Source organism: Montipora foliosa, chromosome 5, assembly GCF_036669935.1.
Source record: "Montipora foliosa isolate CH-2021 chromosome 5, ASM3666993v2, whole genome shotgun sequence".
Lineage (NCBI taxonomy): Eukaryota > Metazoa > Cnidaria > Anthozoa > Scleractinia > Acroporidae > Montipora > Montipora foliosa.
Genome location: NC_090873.1, coordinates 40851739 through 40857738, shown reverse-complemented (window position 1 = coordinate 40857738; position 6000 = coordinate 40851739). Strand labels below are relative to the sequence as shown.

General features: G+C 39.7%; 1 protein-coding gene across 1 annotated transcript in view; it reads left to right on the top strand.

Annotated features, from left to right (window-relative positions):
• LOC138002736 (uncharacterized) overlaps positions 1 to 6000 on the top strand; it is a 34666-nt gene that overhangs the window by 6048 nt on the left and 22618 nt on the right. The window lies entirely within an intron of this gene.

Here is a 6000-nt window from a genome sequence, read left to right as displayed (position 1 = left end):
TAGACTCGCTTTGAAGAGGAGGTAGACATGTACTCGGAAATGGCCCATTGTCTTATCACACTTTCAAATTTGTGGAGTGAAATCTGGTGACCGTTGAACACAAAACCCTGGGCCGAGTCTCGACTGGAATGATCATCACTAATACAAAATAACAATGCAAGTCTGGCTATACTGCTGTGAGGATATTTATAAGTGGTAATTGGAAGACTTCATCAGCTATTTAAGTGCTCAATTGTTGAACTAGAGCTATCTGGTATTGGTTTAGTTTATGGAGTTCATTGCTCAAAAACGTCGATCGCTACTCAGAGTTTCATGCTTCTTGCGAATCAATCATCAAGCGACTGTTCAAAAATAACGAAGTCACTCTTAGATATTTGAAAATTAGGAACAATGCCGGAGCGTTCGCGTGCTATATTCATATGCTAACACCAGCTGAAACTTAACACGATTAGCAACTACCGTTTTCTGGTAAAAGCCATAAGAAAACTAGGAATAACATTACAGATAAATTTATATATTATTATGTAGAGGGTTACAGATAAATACTATTTACAATTCTTCTCTTTTGTTTATACCTTTCTGTGTAAATGGGTGGGATGAAAATCGTACACACCAATGGAGCTTAAGCACGCGCGTTTTTGAGACTCGGACGGCAACCGGAAGAAAACATTTCTAGTGCCAGGATAGCGGTGTCCCCCATATTTTTATACTAATCATCTCTAATCGAGAAAATATACTAAGCAATGTAAATGTGGTTGTGTGAAGACAATTTAAAAGGGAAAACACCTCTCTTCCGATTGTCGTGCGCGTCTCAAAAAACGCGCGTGCTTAAGCTCCCTCTGTGTTCCAGTTGACAGACTCACTTCTTCTTTAAGACAAACAACTGTTCCTGAAAATTTGACCAGCAATAACCACACGCCTCACGACATGGAACTCATCCGCACATTTCGTGACCTCATACGCGTTTCTAATAGACTGGGGCCAGGCACTGTCACGCGGCGCCTGACGAAATATTGGAAAAACAAAATGTGTACATATCCTCACAGCCGTACAACCAGCCTTGCATTACTTGCTGGCTAGATCTCCCAAGATCCGGAACTTCTACTTTATTCAGCTGGCCCTTGCGTAAAAAAAAAAAAAAAAAAAAAAAATATGTCGACAATCACAAAACAGTATTCCCTCACGATATGCTTAGTCACCCAACCTCGTTCCCAGTGTCTCTCCTCTCTGCCTCCATTGTCTAACGACAATATGGAGTCAAAGAAGAGAGACCCTGGAAACGACGATGTAGTCACGCATTTTTCCCATGGGGGAAAAAAGGAATTCTTCGCTTGTTTCTTCTTAGCGATTTTCGTCAATTAAGGAGGAAATGAAACGCAAATTTTGAACTCCATTATCTTCATCCGCTGAACCAGCTCAGCCAAGGGGAATTTCACATGGCCTCCTGACCTCTTCACGTCCGGTCTATTTTAATTCGTGTTCAACTCTCGACTTCCTCAGTTATCAATGCTTCCGTGATTTCCAGCGCTGAAACAATGAGATTTTCGAAAGGAAGCGTAAAACGCCTTTGAGCAGCACCCCGGATCAACATAGAGATCAAATTCATAAATTGAGACAGCTTTCTTGTGCGGGAAAATAACTATGAGTGCGTTAAGGCGCTGTTACACTGTGAAATGTTTAGTGCAACTGGTCTCGCAGTGTTTTGGTGACATTTTGGCGGGACAATTTACACGAAACATTTTACAGTGCAATATACCCTGCAAAGGCCAAAATCGCTGCGAGACAAATTGCCCGAAAAGTAGAACTTAATTCAAATCGCAACGATTTTGGCTTTTGCAGGGTATATTACTCTCTGAAATGTTCCGTGCAACTTGTCCCGCCACAATGTCGCCAAAACATTGCGAGATAAGTAGCACTAAACATTTCACAGTGTAACAGCGTCTTTAACTCTTTATGCTCCACGAATTTGGTACTCTACGCGAGGTTTTATTAAATCTTCAAATTTCTTGGCGGGAGGAACAAGATCGAGCACATTTTCCGGAATTTTCTACAACTTCGAGGTCGGAGAACTTCGGAAATCGCTCGGGTGGAAGCGCAAATACGTTACTTCATCAAATCCAAGGGGATAAAAATTATACACAACTGGTCTTTGTTTCAGGTAAGGCATTCAAACCTAGAACGGACACCCTTGTTGAGGTGGGTACTTGTAACTTGAAACCCAAGCATAGGAGAATAGCATACTTGTAATGTTTAAGTCCTCGCATGCTATATTTGATACCCCTAAAGAATGACTCACGAAATTAAGCCGTTCTTTTGTTGATGTTGTTTGGCCGGCCAACAGTATCTCTCTGGAGCTCATCATCTCACAAAAAACGTTTGCCACGTGTTGTTTACAGTTCTTTAGCATCAAACCGGGTAAGTTTGCTTTTTGTTTAACAAATTATACATTCAAATTCTGCGTGGTTGGTTTGCAAATTTTCCCCGCCTACTTGATCGGATCTGTGCCGTTTGCTTCCAAGCACTGCCGAAGGAGAGCCTGGTTCATTTCTCGAGACGAGCTTACTTGTTCGTATTAAATCAACTAGCCTGAGATACTTAATAACTGCTGCGAAATTCGCTTTAATCTCGAGCGCAGGAAACAGGCCATGCACGAGAAAATAGCATTCGTGATTGGTAAGTATTTTGTTCGTTGTTTCCGTGTACTGTATTTCGCTTGAAGGGTATTAAATTTCGGATCAAATGGCTTCTAACTTCATTGGTACCTCTTTCGCCCCCTTGTTGTCTATTTAACTCTCTAGTACTTAATTACTGGGTTTATTCATTTCATTTCGTGTCGACCTCTTCAACATTACTTGTATAAATTTGAAGTAAATTAAGCGTAATAACGAATTACGATATGCTCCACAGAACTCAGGCGTTTTGCAATCTCTTTCGACGGTTCATCGCCCAGGCGTAACCTGTCGCTCGTGCGTTCAGAAAGGAGCCATTTCCGATATCATTGTTAAAATTGCGAGGCTTTACCGGGCATTTTGTTCACACATTTTTTTTTTTCGCAGCTCGTCCGCGTGATGGTCAGCTCGCTTTGTTGTCAAAAATCTGATCGCGTGCCAAATGAACTGTGACAAGCCAACACGCTTTGTACATTTTATGAGCTGTGTTTACAATCATTTTCTCTTTCCGAAGCCGATTTCCGTGTTCTGGCTCATATTCACCACACTATTGCTGACCGGCTTTCAGCTCAATGCTTTTTGCAGCTATTTTTGCCTCGAATTTAGCTTCGATGGAGCTCGCAAGAGGTGGTTGCACTGAAATTTGATGCGAAATTTGCACGGGCTTGCTTTCGTCGTCTGCTCGCTTTTAGTTTGTACTTTCTACGCGCAGCTTTCAATCAAAATTTTGGTAATTTCTTGCGCGGGGTCGCTCGGATGTCAATTACTCGGTAATTTCCCCACTGGTGTTATATCCAACGCAATGGAATCGTGCTCCGTTCGATCGTGATATTTGCTTCGCGAAGATAAATATGTTTTTGGCTAAGTGGCATTTTGCAGGCTTGGAATTTGCGCTATTGTTTTCTTGGCTTTCTGTTATATTAGCTATTTCTTTCTCCATTTTCAACAGCGTGCGATATTGACATGATTATTAAACTGTGTGAACCGCAAAGACAACTGCAAAGTCCAGCTTTGCGTTACTTGACTGCCAAACTTGCGTTCTGCTGTCACCGAAAATCACGATCCTCGTATCTTACATCATTAATTTATCTGACACCTCAACTTGCTCTATGGTTGCCGTGTTTCAGAAGGAAACTTCAATAAATTTCTCGTTTCTTTAATATGTTCATACGCCTGGCCCTCTCCCATGTTTTGAGAATGTAAATTGAGATCCGCAGTTTCCCACTTTTTACGTTGATCTTCCTTTCCGTCAATTTGATTGACAGATAAGGAACTACAACTGTAGTTTGCGACAGTAGGTGAAAACAATTAGCCTGGACGAAAAGGTCGAACACACACGAGACTTCAGCCATTTTATCTCTTCACAATGGCAATCTGGTGTGATAACATTAAATTTTCGTTTTTGATCAACAGAGTTTGTGTTTACCTTTGCAAGAATTGGACATGTTCAATGTATGCTGAATTAATTTGATGTTATTGCCTCAAGGTTAGTTTGTGGTTAAATAGTTTTCTCTTTGTCCTTTAAATGTCTCTTTTGCTGGTGTGAGCTGATATTGGGCGCGAGATTTTGTTTACAAAAGTTTAGTCTCCAACGCTATTGTTTAGTTTACAGCTTATACTGGGATGAGAACTTTGGGCCGTTAACAACAATTATTGTATGATTTAGCGGTCTCCTGATGATCTTCAAGATTTTCTTCAATATTTGTTCACCTGCGTGAGAAAGTTAGGAAGAATATTGCAGAAACAATGTATCTTTACAACATGTTGTCACACAAGTCAACCTTGAGGTCGCCAAGAGATCTTTTTATTTTACAGGCGCAATGGAATTTGACAGTCTTCCTCGCCATATTTATCAAAGGAATCCTCCTTTATTGAATTCTGACGGGACACGAAAGACTTTTTCCTCAATTAGATGATTTTGTGTAGATGTACATCTCCTTTTATTGATATCGGCCATGTAAAAGTTTTCTTGGTGTTTTTTTATGTTTTACACTTTTTGTATTTTTACTTAAGCATTTTAATAACAGGACGAGTGCTTATTACACTGAAGGGGTTATCCTGTATAATAATAATAATAATAATAATAATAATAATAATAATAATAATAATAATAATAATAATAATAATAATAATAATAATAATAATAATAATTATTATTATTATTATTATTATTATTATTATTATATGAAGCCAGTTTCTTAACAATGTCTTCTTTCATTCCTGCATCTACCGTTATTGTTGTTATCGTCATTATTATTATTAGTGCTGCTGAGCAGCCATGTTTTAGATGAATGGATTTCTTTATTTCTGTATGTCTGTGTTGTGCCCGCATGATCAAAGGCATTATTGCTGGGCATGGCATGTGATCCATTTTGCTACCTCTCGGCAGCATTCCACTCACTCGTGGTAATTACTACTTGTAATTATTATTTTGGATTATTTTACTAGTCCACTGCCTGGGCACAAAATGTTGCAGATTGTTTAGCCAACTGTGGTATCATGATAAAGGTGACCTGCATCTTTTGTCCTCTCTTTAGCTGTCAGCCTTCCAAGGCCTTGTGTTGTTGCAGCATGCAGGCAGCGCGGCCCAGTGGTCAGGGCCCTTGGGGGATCACGGGTTTAAATTACTGGTTAGACTTGATCTTGGTAATTAGTCCCCGGTTCAACTTCTCGGCTGCACTTGTAAATGCCAACTGGGATTTTTAATGTTTCATTGGCCCTGAAATTCCCCAGCAGCTAGTGATGTTGTGAACCAAAAATCAAGGGAAACACTAAAGGCGTTTTTCACGCCCTTAAGGAAACAAGAAAAAATGGCTAATTTTTAAAATCTCGCTGATAACAAAAAAATCATAGAATCAAAGGAAACAACGACCTTGTTTGACAAATTAACGAATGCATTCGTGAATAAATAAATAAACAGTCAAATAAATGAAATTTCAACCTTCAACCTTGGATGCTGGGTCGCAAAAAAAAGCAAGGCCCTAGTTATGTTACAGATCAGACCACAACAAGAAATATGTTTCCTGTTGTTTTCTTTCAGTTCAGTTGAGTTTTGTTTGTTCGCTTTTCACCACCCAGGTGGTAAGTGTCCCACAACACAGGAAATGTCCAACTGACAGCGTGCCCTTTATAGGGATGGATCACAACAATGGGAATTCTACTCTATTCGCTTATTTCAGCAATCCCATAATACCGTTCACTGTTTTATTTTGGGGGGGGGGGATTGAGGGGGGGGGGTGTATTGTTGCACTAAAACAATCGATATTTAGTTCACTGAATGGTACAGTCCCATGCAAGTGTAAATAACTTGTATTGTTTTCTTTTTATAACC